Below are 15215 nucleotides of genomic sequence, written 5' to 3'. Positions count from 1 at the left end.
CTGAGAATAGACTATAGAGAACAAGCACACAGAGAGCAGGGAGGCCTTCAGTGGCATCAGTGCAAACAGAACACCTAGCAGTGGCAAATCTAGAAGCTACCAAAGTCCAAAATAAGTCTAGAAATACCATCACCAAACAACAAAACAGTGGCAAACTAGTCACGACCCACAAAGTAAGTCTAGAAAATGATACTTAAAGTCTTAATACGAATCACTGGATGAGGCACGAGACACTTTTAATATGCTTCACTAAGCCATAAGTGCCATAATACTTTGGATGACAATTATAAACTCGACCACAATGAAGACACTTTGCTTTGGAAGCTTCTTCATTTACTTTAACTAGCTCAAAATATTCCCAAATAAGCGATCTAGCTTTAGGACCACGAGGCATAGTTGAACCTACAAAAAAAATTAGAAAAGTTCACAAGTTAATAAAATATTTTTAATTATAAATAACAAAAGAATATCATAAAACAAGCAAATCTTTAAACTTACCACTTGTTCAAACTATGCATCAACAATGCTAGTATCTCTTTCAACAATGCAAGTTTCTCTTCCGCTCGTTGCCATATCTAAATATAATTTGATAAAGTGTGTCATTTAAACTTACAAAGTAAACTAATTTTTACTAAAACACTCATTTAACGCAAAATCTTACCAAGTTCAATTTGCTCAAGAAACTCCAAATCTTCTTCAACATTAATAGGAGTATCCTTACATCTGAACTAATCTTGAACACAAACAAGACTTTGCACCAACCGAGGAGTCAATGAACTCCTAAATAAATCAAGAATGCGGCCACCGGTGCTAAATGCACATTCTGATGCAACACTTGAAATTGGAATGGCTAATACACCACGAGCTAGCTCAGATAGAATAAGAAATCGAGGCGCATTAATTTTCCACCAATCTAAGATTTTAAAGTCATCAGAATCATCAGACAATGGCTCTTGTCCTTCACCAATATATCTTTCCAACTCAGATTTAGCACCTACACTTCCGGAGTCTTCCTTTTGCCTTTTCAACAATTGCTTTGTTCTCACAGATTTTGTTCTCACATTCCCACTAGATGGCTCAAATGTGTCATCAGATGAAGTAGATTTAGATGGAGATGATTAAAGATAACATCCTTTGGAATATGTTTTTTGATACTCCCCAAACAAAGAATTCAAATAAGCATCCACTTCGGCAGTTAATTTCTTCCTTGGTCCCTCCCCGAACATTTCTTCAAGTGCAAAACCAACATACTCTAATTTGTTATGAGTATCTAATACAAAAGCAATGGATATCATTTTATTCATCTTTTCCGGTTCACCCCCAATATTTTTTAAACTTTTCTTTTATCTTCCCTGCCATCTTACTCAAATTAGTATCATCACTAGCTAAACAAGCTTTCAAATGACTATCAAGCTCACATATATCCTCAAAATGACAATTAGAAGTAACATAACTTGAACCTGAAACTTTTTCGGTGAGCTCGTGAAATCTTTCAAGAAACTTTATCACGTTTCTCACATTCACCCAATCCTCACATACAAATGGACCTGCAACATTCCCATCTTCACAAACATGCGTACAAAGATGAGTAGAAAATCCATCATAAAAAAGATAAAGCTTGTCAAAGGCCTTCTCAAAGTTTTGCGCCGTTTCCAACATCAAGTAGGTGGAATTCCACCTTGTAGGAATATCCAAACACAATGTTTTGCTACACTCTACCTCGTGATGTGCACAACATTCCCTAAACTTTAAGGTCCTTTACGGAGATGATCTCACATACCTCACAGCTTGTCTAACACGTTTTACAGAAACATCAATTTCCTTCAAACCATCTTGCACAATTAGATTATGTATGTGATCCATGCATCTCACATGAAGATGCTTACCACTCATCGAATTATTTTTCCACATATCTAGTTGTTTAGACAATTCTTTGACCGTGACATCATTCGAAGAAGCATTATCAACAGTAACAATGAATACCTTATCCAATTTCCATTCAAGCAAACAATTACCAATAACTTTTGCCATTTCGTCACCCTTATGACTAGAGATAGGGCAAAAATTTAGTATTCTTTTATGCAACACCCCAATCTCTATCAATAAAATGACCCGTCAAACACATATAGTTAATTCTTTGTAACGAAGTCCATGTGTCTGTGGTAAGGCAAATTTTTGGTTTTACTTCTCTGAAATTTTTCATTAGTGTAAGCCTTTCTTCATTGTAAACTTGAAAACAATCCCTTGTAATTGTCCTACGAGAAGGAACATTAAATAGAGGTTGGCCTATGCTCATAAACTTCTTAAAGCCTTTTTTTTCAACAAAACTAAAAGATAATTCCTCTGTAATTACCATCTCAACTAAAGCCCTCCTAATTAGTTCTTATTCAAATTTCCAAAGTACCCCACCATTAATTTTCCCATCCTTTTGTAAACACAATTGCGTTTGAGTATTATCAACTTTCCGTGGTATTTTTGGACACTTCTTTAAATGAGTATTCAATGATGTTGTTCCATTCAATCATGAATCAACCTTATAATCATGACCACAATGTCTACTGTCACGCCCCAAAATTATGGAGCGCGACCTGCGCTCAACCGGGTAAACCCAGTCGAGCAAGCCTAATTTACATTAACCTCTCATCATTACTCATGCATGATTTACCATAACATAATAAAATCTTGACTTTCATATTAAATACACTTGACTCAATGGCCCATATTTTCTTTCTCGTGGTGGTTACACAACTCTATAAATAGTTGTAAATACTGTGAACATAAATACATGACAAAACTCAAATCTTTAATAACATGACCCATAGTGTGCATGGAGCTTCTATGACAATAGATACCTATATACATAAAACGAACTAAACCCAAACACCCACTAGAACTGTAGTGGGCTCACCATAAGTTGAGTAGTGAAGAAGATCCCTATCAAAGGTCCATATCATCCTGTAGAAGTATACCTGCATCCAGTAAAAGATGCAGCGCCCCCGGCAAAAGAGACGTGAATACATGTGGAATAGTACTCATATGTAAGGTAGTCAAAACAACATATAAAAATACGGTAACTCAAATAAGAGGCAATTAAAGTACATCAAGAAACTACGAAACATCCAATAAAATCACATTTCAAGTCTTATTATACTTGCATCATTCTAACCTTCTTTTAGGATCAACTGCGCCACATGAACTATACGTGGAATACATAATATAATGTAATTGTAACATGTACAAACAATGCCAACGAAAGTGGCACCTTGTCACGACCACAAATTCCCTCTGTAGGAGGTCGTGATGGCACCTAGTCTCTAAAACTATGTAAGCCTATCAATGCGGAATAATAATAAATATCTAAAATAAATAAAATACAATTCAAACAATTTCAACTCCCAAAACCCGGTAGAAATAAGTCACAAGCTTCTAAAAATTTATTCTCTATGTCTCTATGCATCAGAGTCTAAAGCAAATAGGGAAGACAACATAGTAAGATAGAAGGGGACTCCGGAGTCTGCGGACGCTAGCAGATATACCTCGAAGTCTCCTCGTACAACTAGTTTAATGATGCATGGTCCGATAAGATGTACCTGGATCTGCACAAAAAGATGTGCAGAAGCATAGTATGAGTACACCACAACGGTACCCAATAAGTGTAAAGCCTAACCTCGGTAGAGTAGTGACGAGGTCAAGTCAGGCCCTACTGGAGAATAAATAATGACATGGTAAAATGTTTAAACAATATAATAAGATAAAATGACAATGGAAATGATTCAAGTAGTATGTCACATTTAATTTCACCAAATAATTGTAATTAATATCTCGTGGAAACAAAACAAACTTTCCTTTCAACTTCAAGAAATCACAACAAATAATCAAAGACAACTATGGCCATAAATCAATATCAACAAGGGCACTCCCGAGGTACCGCCTCGTAGTCCCAAATCATAAATAAATTCACAATATCTCATTTCCTTATCTCACCGCGGGAGCCTTCACAATTTATTTGAAAGAAAATATTTTTCCCGAAATAGCATCCCGCATTTTAGCCATCCTTATCATACCGCATGACTTCTAGTAGTTCCCCATACTAGCCACGCGTATCAAGCCACCCTTATCTCACCGCATGCATTTCAATACCCAGACATTATACCACCGCATGCGTATCAATATCACAATATATCACAATTTACACCTCAAGTGCCCAAATATTTCAATTTACCAAAATAAATCAACGATATTTTCCACAATAAAGAGCTCCCGGCTCATGCCAACATAATCATCAATAATAAAGAGCTCACGGCTCCATCACAATGAGTACAAATATCTTACAAAAATATTTAGAAATAAATAATTTAGCAAAATAATATTTCAAATCTTTAATACGTTGCATCAATACCAAATTAAAAATGTCAAATACTTCATATTAATAATATTTAATTTTAAAAAAATCAATTTCAAATAATGCACAGAATAAAAAAAACCAAGTTTCAACCAAACAGGTAAAACAATTAGAAGGAAAAGGTCAAGCAAATTTAAAGTATACAAATCAAATCAATGATGAAGAAGATAATAAGATAAAATAATTTAATAAATGCGCAACAATGATCTACGCAATTTAAAAATATAATCTTTCACATTTAGCCCGTGTACACACTCGTCACCTCGTGTACACGACTTTAAACATATTTTAATAATCATATTAATATCAATTTTAGGGAAAATTTTCCCCACACAAAGTTAGACAAGTCACTTACCTCGACTTGCTCCAATTTAACCAATTAGTATGTTTTTTCCTCGATTTTTCGATTCCGGTCGACTTGTATCTAGTCATAATTAATTTGATACAGTCAACAAAAATTATAGAATCAATTTCATAAGAAAATACTATTTTTCTTTCAACAAAATTAGAGATTAACTCAAAAATGGCCCGTGGGGCCCACGTCTCGAAATTCGGCGAAAGTTACGAAATATGAACGCGTATTCAACTACGAGTCCAACCATGCCATTTTTACAAAAATCCGACATCAACTTGACCTCCAAATCTCAAATTCTCATTTTGAAATCTCTAGGTCCAAATCCTCTAATTTCACCTCAAAAACATGTAATCTATTCGAAATATTCAATGATAATCCAATATAATTGACTAAAAATGATCACATGTGACTTACCTCAAGTTTCCCTTGAATTCTCTCTCTAAATCGCCCCAAAAACCGTGCTTGAAGGTTAAAAAATGGCAAAACTCAGAACTCCCTCTTTATTTAACATTCTGTCTAGGATTTTCGCATCCGCGGTGATTTCTTCGCACATGCGGTCTTCGCATCAATGGTGATTTCTTCGCACCTGCGGGTTTCGCATCCGTGGTGATTTCTTCGCACCTGCGGTCTTCGCACCCGCAGACCGCACCCGCGATGACTGTTTTCGCACCCGCGGTCTTCGTACCAGCGATGACAGTTTTCGCACCCGCAGTCTTCGCATCCGCGGTGATTTTTTCGCACCCGCGATGCCTGGACATCCCATGCATTTTCGCTTCTGCGAATCATTCCTCGCATCCGCTAGCTCACTCGAGGCCCTTGGGACCCCGTCCGAACATACCAACAAGTTCCATAACATAACACGGACCTACTCGAGGCCTCAAATCATATCAAACAACATCAAAACGACGAGTCGTACCTCAAATAAAAATCTATGAACTTTGAACTTTTAAATTCTATATCTTGTGCCGAAATACATCAAATCAATCCGGAATGACTTCAAATTTTGCATACAAGTCATAAATGACATAACGAAGCTATTACAATTTACAGAATCAGATTCCGACTTCGATATCAAAAAGTCAACCCTCCGGTCAAATTTCCAAAAAATTCAACTTTCGGCATTTCAAGTCTAATTCTACTACGGACCTTCAAATAAAATTTCGATCACGCTCTTAAGTCCAAAATTACCATACGGAACTGGTGGAATCATTAAAATTCTATTCCGGGGTTGTTTGCACATAATTCGACATCCGGTCACTATTTGAACTTAAACTTTTAATTTTTTATTAAAATTCTATATCTCGGGTTAGGGACCTCGGATTTTGATTCTGGGCATATGCCCAAGTCCCAATTCCCGATACGGACCTACCGGAACTGTCAAAATATTGATCTGGGTCCGTTTGCTCAAAAAATTGACCAAAGTCAACTCAATTAAGTTTTAAAGCTCTAATTCACATTTTAATCCATTTTTTTCACTTGAAAACTTTCTGGAAAATTTTACGGACTGCGCACGCAAGTCGAGGAATAATAAATAGTGCTTTTCGAGGTCTTAGAACACAAAATTAATTATTAAATTTAAAGATGACATTTTGGGTCATCACATTCTCCACCTCTAAAACCAACGTTCGCCCTCGAACGGAGTTAGAAAAAGTACTTGAGCTGGTGAATAAGTGTGGATAACGGCTGACCATATCATACTCGGTCTCCCAAGTCGCCTCCTCGACCGGATGACCCCTCCACTGAACCTTCACGGAAGCAATGTTCTTTGACCTCAGCTTTCGAACCCGCCTATCTAAAATAACCACTGGTTCCTCAATATAAGATAAATCCTTGTCCAGCTGAACCGAACGGAAGTCTAATACATGAGACGGATCGCCGTGATATTTCCGAAGCATAAAAACATGGAATACCGGATGAACTGCAGAGAGACTAGGTGGTAGCGCAAGTCTGTAAGCCACCTCTCCAACTCTTTCAAGAATCTCAAAAGGCCCAATATACCTAGGGCTCAACTTGCCCTTCTTCCCGAACCTCATCACACCCTTCATAAGCGAAACCCGGAGCAATACCCGCTCACCAACCATGAATGCAACATCACGAACCTTCCGATCCGCATAACTCTTCTGTCTGGATTGGGCTGTACGAAGCCGATCCTGAATCAACTTAACCTTTTCTACGGCATCCTGAACCAAGTCTGTACCCAATAGCCTAGCCTCGCCCTGTTCGAACCAACCCATTGGGGACCGACACTGCCAACCATACAAGGCCTCATACGGAGCCATCTGAATGCTTGACTGGCAACTGTTGTTGTAAGCAAACTCCGCAAGTGGTAAGAACTGATCCCAAGCACCCCCAAAATCTATCACACACGCACGAAGCATATCCTCCAGTATCTGAATAGTGCGTTCAGACTGCCCGTCCGTCTGAGGGTAAAATGTTGTACTCAACTCTACACGAGTACCTAACTCTCGATGTACAACCCTCCAAAACCGTGAGGTAAACTGTGTACCCCGGTCAGAGATGATAAATACCGGTACACCGTGAAGTCTGACAATCTCGCGAATATATACCTGAGCCAGCTGATATGAAGAGTAAGTAGTAATCACAGGAATGAAATGAGCTGACTTGGTCAATCTATCCACAATCACCCAAACTGCATCAAACTTCCTCCGAGTCCGTGGGAACCCAACAACGAAATCCATCGTGATCCGCTCCCATTTTCATTCTGGAATTTCCAACTTCTGAAGCAAACTACCTGGTCGTTAATGCTCATACTTCACCTGTTGATAATTTAGACAACGAGCTACATACTCCACTATGTCTTTCTTCATCCGCCTCCACCAATAGTGCCATCTCAAGTCCTGATACATCTTTGCAGCACCCGAATGAATATAGTACCGCGTACGGTGAGCCTCCTAGAGAATCAATTCACGCAAACTATCTGCATTAGGCATACATAGCCTGCCCTACATCCATAATACACTGTCATCTCCAATTGCGACTTCCTTGGCATCACCTTGCTGAACTGTATCCTTAAGGATAAACAAATGGGGGTCATCATACTGACGCTCCCTGATACGATCATAAAGAGAAGATTGAGAAACCACACAAGCCAAAACTCGACTCGACTCGGAAACATCCAGTCTAACAAACTGGTTGGCCAAGGCCTGAACATCCAAGGCTAAAGGCCTCTCAGCTACCGTTAAATATGCTAAGCTGCCCAAACTCTCCGCCTTACGACTCAAGGTATCGGCCACCACATTGGCCTTCCCAGGATGATAGAGAATGGTGATATCATAATCCTTAAGCAACTCCAACTATCTCCGCTACCGCAAATTAAGATCCTTCTGTTTAAACAGATGCTGTAGACTCCGGTGATCGGTGTATACCTCACAATGGACACCGTACAAATAATGCCGCCAAATCTTCAAGGCATGAACAATAGCCGCTAACTCAAGGTCGTGGACCGGATAATTCTTCCTATGTACTTTTAACTGTCTGGACGCGTAGGCAATCACCCTACCGTCTTGCATCAACACCGTGTCAAGACCAATATGCGACGCGTCACAATACACAGTATAAGACCCTGAACATTTAAGTAATACCAAAACTGGTGTCGTAGTCAAAGTGATCTTGAGCTTCCGAAAGCTCAACTCACACTCGTTTGACCCTGTAAATGGGGCACCCTCTTGGGTCAATCTGGTCTTAATAGTTGTTCATAATCAATTACAGAATCTTCAATTAACCTCATGTTAACAAAATCTCGTTGCAAACCTTCACTATACTGATAACTAGATGCGAGGCATGAAGACCTCATAATTATTTATCCAAATTAACGAGTCACATTTAACGCCACCTGAGCGGGCACCTACCTCGTAGGTTAAAAATTAATAATTACAACACGAATTTGACAAATATGCACAAAGAATTTCATATAAGAATTTTCAAATAAGTCTAACAGGCATGACTCCCTATTAGTACTATAGTACAAATTTAATTTCACAAGGAAGAACTTAAACACAAGAATTTTCCTCACAAGGATTTCGTCCTTATATAAATTCCACCACAGCTCGTAGCCCGGTTTAAACATATCACTTTATATTAAAATGTGAGGATCTCATCCTCAGTTCCGAATCACAAGTAATTTGCACATCGTGCCAATCAAACTTTTCCATTTTCTCCTTTTAAATAATTTTCGTTAAACGAAATCACAACACATAATGAACCACATGCCGATAGGTCATATAATTCACAATTTTCAATTAATTATTCTGAATTTATATCAAAACTTACCGAAATGAGTAACAGAAAGCCACATTTAGCCTCGCAACTCTTATTAGTGACCAACACGAAATGATATGCGTAGTTATCTCCATAAAATCTCCCAACAGGAGTAAACACATAAGTAGATTATAGAATTATGAAGCTCACTCATAAGTGGAGCACAATAGGAGGACTCGTCTCGATACTCAAAACCGAATCAAGTTAAGGAAATTATTCATTTATATTATATCAAGGTCATACATGTAACGACACCAACTGATGTAGTGACCTCCGCCATACCATAAAACAAATATATCAACGGCTGGGTCTCCACCTCTAGGACGCCTTCTACCCGTCTGTCCTCCACCCCTAACTGGCCGTGTGGGTGGTGTAGTAACTGCAATGGGGCACGTAGCCTGAGTGCTTTGATGAAATAAGTCTCTCCCAAGTTTGGGACAATTTTCTCATGATGTGCCTAGTATCACCGTATTCATAATAACCTCTTTGCGGGTTAGGCTGTTCATATTGAGTCTGTGCCAGATAACTGGAATAACCATTGTAGGAACTCATGTCAGTGGTGCATTAAAAGAACTTACTAGAGTACCCCGAGTAATCCGCTGTGCGGACTGGGCTGGCCGACTGCCTGAGCCCCCGCCATAATGATTTATACTTGCAGAGTAGAATCCACTAAATCCCCAGAACCTCCAGACGTCTTGGTCTCCTTAGTTTCCTTTTTTTTCCTCACCCCGAATACGTTCTAATATCTTGGCAATTTCTACAACTAGCAGAAATGAAGTATCAGCCTATAGCTCCCGAGTCGTACAAATTTTACGATCATAATTGAGTCCTTTAATGAGTCTGTGGACTCGCTCTCTGGTTGCAGGAAGCAACGTAGGAGTATGACGGCTAACTTATTGAACTTGATGGCATATTCCGACACCGTCATGATGACCTAATGCAACCGTTTAACCCTATACGCCACGCATTACGAAGAGTCCGAGAAACAAACTCTTTTAAAAGCATTTATAAGAACTGAGCCAAGTGGGCAGTGTTGCATTGGCTGGTCTGCCCTCTTCATAGTCTTTCCACGAACACCGGTGGAGAATTATCTCTCCCAAGGCAAATTTATTCTATTGTTATGCTCACTCTACACTATTGAGCCGACCTATTTCTTAACATACTCTTCGATTCTTCTTTGGGGTAACCCTTACCCCTGTTTATACACAATGATCACAAAAGTAGAGCTTCATGCAGACAAATCTTTGCACGAACCATATAGTCCAGAATCTCGTCAACAAGTGTACTTCCTCCGAAGCACCCTAAAATCCGCAACCGTGACGCCCACGCTGAGTAGACCTTCTGCAATTTTAGAGTTAGTTCTATAACTCCTTTGGTACTGAAGTATATGATTATTGAGAAAGCGGACATACCGCAAGTCCCAACCTTATCCTCTACAACTCTCAAGCCTTAAACATGTGTAAATTTTAGGGAACCTTTCAGTAGCACATATATACATTTTAGGCCAAAACTGATATAACACATGACCCCGCAATCCACCCATTGGTAGTGGACTCCCCCCACTCAGCGCGAAGTCATAGGTCACAACGTCCGATGATCCACAATAATAACCTTCATATCTCGTATAAATCAACCAGACGCCAATGTCCGTTGTACCCCCACATGATTCACTAGGTGATCTCTCAATACGCCCGTATCTTCAGTCAGAACCACACGTTGAGGCAATATTTGAGCATCTCTGGCTCCCTCGTAGTCCATCTGCGGCATCACGAACCATCGACGCATAACTGATACCGAGTGTGCAATGTCATACATGAGTGAATACAAAGGAATATAATATATATGTTTCAAGCTAAATCAATGTCGCACGATAAGGAATTAAAGAAGTGAAAATTTCCTAACAGTTCCATAGCCTCTCGAAGATAAGTACAGACGTCTCCGTACCGATCCGCAAGACTCTGCTAAACCTGCTTGTGACTCATGACACCTATGAACCTAGAGCTCTGATGCCAACTTGTCATGACCCCAAATTCCCTCTGTAGGAGGTAGTGATGGCACATAGTCTCTAAGACTAGGTAAGCCTATCAATACAGAATAAAAATAAATATCTAAAATAAATAAACTACAATTCAAATAATTTCAACTCCCAAACCCCGGTAGAAATAAGTCACAAGCTTCTAAGAATTTATTCTCTATGTCTCTATACATCAGAGTCTAAAGCAAATAAGGAAGACAACATAGTAAGATAGAAGGGGACTCTGGAGTCTGCAGACGCTAGCAGATATACCTCGAAGTCTCCTCGTACAACTAGTTTAATGATGCCTGGTCTGATAAGATGTACCTGGATCTGCACAAAAAGATGTGCAGAAGCGTAGTATGAGTACACCACAGCGGTACCCAGTAAGTGCCAAGCCTAACCTCGGTATAGTAGTGACGAGGTCAAGTCAGGCCCTACTGGAGAATAAATAATGACATGGTAAAATATTTAAACAATATAATAAGATAAAATGACAATGGAAATGATTCAAGTAGTATGTCACATTTAATCACACCAAATAATTACAATTAATATCTCGTGGAAACAAAACAAACTTTCCTTTCAACTTCAAGAAATCACAACAAATAATCAAAGGCAACTGCGGCCATAAATCAATATCAACAAGGGCACTCCCGAGGTACTGCCTCGTAGTCCCAAATCATAAATAAATTCATAATATCTCATTTCCTTATCTCGCCGCGGGAGCCTTCACAATTTATTTGAAAGAAAATATTTTTCCCAAAATAGCATCCCGCGTTTTAGCCATCCTTATCACACCGCATGACTTCTAGTAGTTCCCCATACTAGCCAAGCGTATCAAGCCACCCTTATCTCACCGCATGCGTTTCAATACCCAGACCTTATACCACCGCATGCATATCAATATCACAATATATCACAGTTTGCACCTCAAATGCCCAAATATTTTAATTTGCCAAAATAAATCAACGATATTTTCTACAATAAAGAGCTCCCGGCTCATGCCAACATAATCAACAATAATATTTTTCCATAATAAAGAGCCTACGACTCCATCACAATGAGTACAAAAATCTTACAAAAATATTTAGGAATAAATAATTTAGCAAAATAATATTTCAAATCTTTAATACGTTGCTTCAATACCAAATTAAAAATGTCAAATACTTCATATTAATAATATTTAATTTAAAGAAAATCAATTTCAAATAATGCACAGAATAAAAGAAACCAAGTTTCAACCAAACAGGTAAAACAATTAGCAGGAAAAGGTCAAACAAATTTAAAGTATACAAATCAAATCAATAATGAAGAATATAACAAGATAAAATAATTTAATAAATGCGCAACAATGATCTACACAATTTAAAAATATAATCTTTCATATTTAGCCCGTGTACACACTCGTCACCTCGTATACACGACTTTCAACACATTTTAATTATCACATTAATATCAATTCTAGGGGAAATTTCCCCCACACAAAGTTAGACAAGTCACTTACATCGACTTGCTCCAATTTAACCAATTAGTATGCTTTTTCCTCGATTTTCCGATTCCGGTCGACTCGACTTAAAATTTTGTACACAAGTCATAAATGACATAACGAAGCTATTACAATTTACAAAATCAGATTCCGACCTCGATATCAAAAAGTCAACCCTCCGGTCAAACTTCCCAAAAATTCAACTTTCGGCATTTCAAGTCTAATTCCACTACGGACTTCCAAATAAAATTCTGATCACGCTCCTAAGTCCAAAATCACCATACGGAGCTGTTGGAATCATCAAAATTCTATTCTGGGGTCGTTTGCACATAATTCGACATCCGGTCACTATTTGAACTTAAACTTTTAATTTTTTATTAAAATTCCATATCTCGGGCTAGGGACCTCTGATTTTGATTCCGGGCATACGCCCAAGTCTCAATTCACGATACGGACCTACAGGAACTGTCAAAAACACTGATCCGAGTCCGTTTGCTCAAAATGTTGACCAAAGTTAACTTAGTTGAGTTTTAAAGCTCTAATTCACATTTTAATCCATTTTTTTCACCTGAAAACTTTCCGAAAAATTTTACGGACTATACACGCAAGTCAAGGAATGATAAATAGTGCTTTTCGAGGTCTTAGAACACAGAATTAATTATTAAATTTAAAGATGATATTTTGGGTCATCACACACCTTCCTCCCTTAATTTACACATATACATTTCATAGACCGTCTTTAGTGTTCACATATCATATTATACACCTATGCGTCTCATAGACCATTCACAGCATTCACTTACACGATACAAATACACCTATTCAAGGGCTTGGTAATACAACATGAATATGATGAATCATGGTAAAAATAAATGGTCTTAGATAGACGTTAACGTCAAGCAAATTTATTAAGAGCTTCCATTCAAATTTATCGATATTAAGTCACGGATCCTTTATAACCACCCTCACACAAAGCGACTCTGCCGCCTCACCCCAATATATACGGGTGGAGGTGTATCACGATACCACAACCTCTACACAAAGCGACCCTGCCGCCTCACCCCAATATATACGGGTGGAGGTATATCACTATACCACAATCCCAACACAAAGCGGCCCTACCACCTCACCCCAATATACGCGGGTGGAGGTGTATCATAATACCACAATCCTTACACAAAGAGGTCCTACCGCCTCACCCCAATATATGCGGGTGGAGGTGTATCACAATACCACAATCCTTACACAAAGCGGTCCTACCGCCTCACCCCAATATACGCAGGTGGAGGTGTACCACAATACCACAATCCCTACATAAAGCGGTCATGCAGCCTCACACCAATATATGCGGGTGGAGGTGTATTACAATACCACAATCCTTACACAAAGCGGTCTTATCGCCTCACCCCAATATATGCAGGTGGAGGTGTATCAAAATACCATAATCCCTACACAAAGCGGTCATGCCGCCTCACCCCAATATATGCGGGTGGAGGTGTATTACAATACCACAATCCTTACACAAAGCGGTCCTACCGCCTCACCCTAATATACGCAGGTGGAGGTGTATCACAATACCACAATCCCTACACAAAGCGGTCATGCCGCCTCACCCCAATATATGTGGGTGGAGGTGTATTCCACAATACCACAATCCTTACACAAAGCGGTCCTACCGCCTCACCCCAATATATGCGGGTGGAGGTGTATTCCACAATACTACAATCCCTACATAAAGCGGTCCTACCGCCTCACCCCAATATATGCGGGTGGAGGTTTATACCACAATCCCTACACAAAGCGGTCCTACTGCCTCACCCCAATATATGCGGGTGGAGGTATATTCCACAATACCACAATCCCTACACAAAGCGGTCATACCGCCTTACCCCAATATATGCGGGTGGATGTGTATTCCACAATACCACAATCCCTACACAAAGCGGTCCTACCGCCTCACCCCAATATATGCGGGTGTAGGTGTATTCCACAATACCATAATCCATACACAAAGAGGTCTTACCGCCTCACCCCAATATATGCGGGTGGAGGTGTATTCCACAATCACAATACCATATATAAACTCAAAACAACATAGTTTGTCATTACATTTAACGTCGTAATTACTCATATCATTGGAATATTTCATGTTCATGTTCATGCTCATCATGGAGAAACACAACTCATTACATTAGCGCATGCATGGTAAATCAATAAGTCGATTTCAAAGGCACATGGGCCCAATTCCTTTTCTTAAGGTTCATCGTCATTTATCAATGGACATCTCCCTTCCATCTTATTATTCACTCCCTTGACCTCTTGAGGTCATTATATAGGTTCATGACTCTTGGGGACTTAATAATCAAATTCATTCACATATATTATTTCAGTAGCATACATACTATAATAGAAACCATAGAGACACACAATACCTCATAATTCTCATTTTGGCAAACGACAACATTTCATGTTCATACCATTACTTATTGTACGTTCCATAGGTGATCATAGGACATCAAGAACATTTAAAATATTTAGGAATGCTATAGCCTCTCCTCATGAGGGCGTAAGAGCTTATAACACATTGGAAACATAAGTACAAATACATTCATCTCATAACCTTTCCCACCATATATCACTTCACAATTACTTTCAACTACTTACAACATCATTATTT

At 39.0% G+C, this 15215-nt stretch overlaps 1 long non-coding RNA gene across 1 annotated transcript; it reads right to left on the bottom strand.

Moving 5' to 3' along the window:
- Positions 1-242: 242 nt before the first annotated feature.
- Positions 243-1252, bottom strand: LOC104093680 (uncharacterized). The gene is made up of 3 exons (XR_685702.4): positions 662-1252; positions 499-575; positions 243-402 (listed from the first exon to the last, which is right to left on the bottom strand). It is a non-coding gene; the product is annotated as an uncharacterized lncRNA (long non-coding RNA).
- Between the last annotated feature and the right edge of the window lie 13963 nt (positions 1253-15215).

Source organism: Nicotiana tomentosiformis, chromosome 4 (genome assembly GCF_000390325.3).
Source record: "Nicotiana tomentosiformis chromosome 4, ASM39032v3, whole genome shotgun sequence".
NCBI lineage: Eukaryota > Viridiplantae > Streptophyta > Magnoliopsida > Solanales > Solanaceae > Nicotiana > Nicotiana tomentosiformis.
This window is presented reverse-complemented; position numbering and strand designations above follow the sequence as displayed.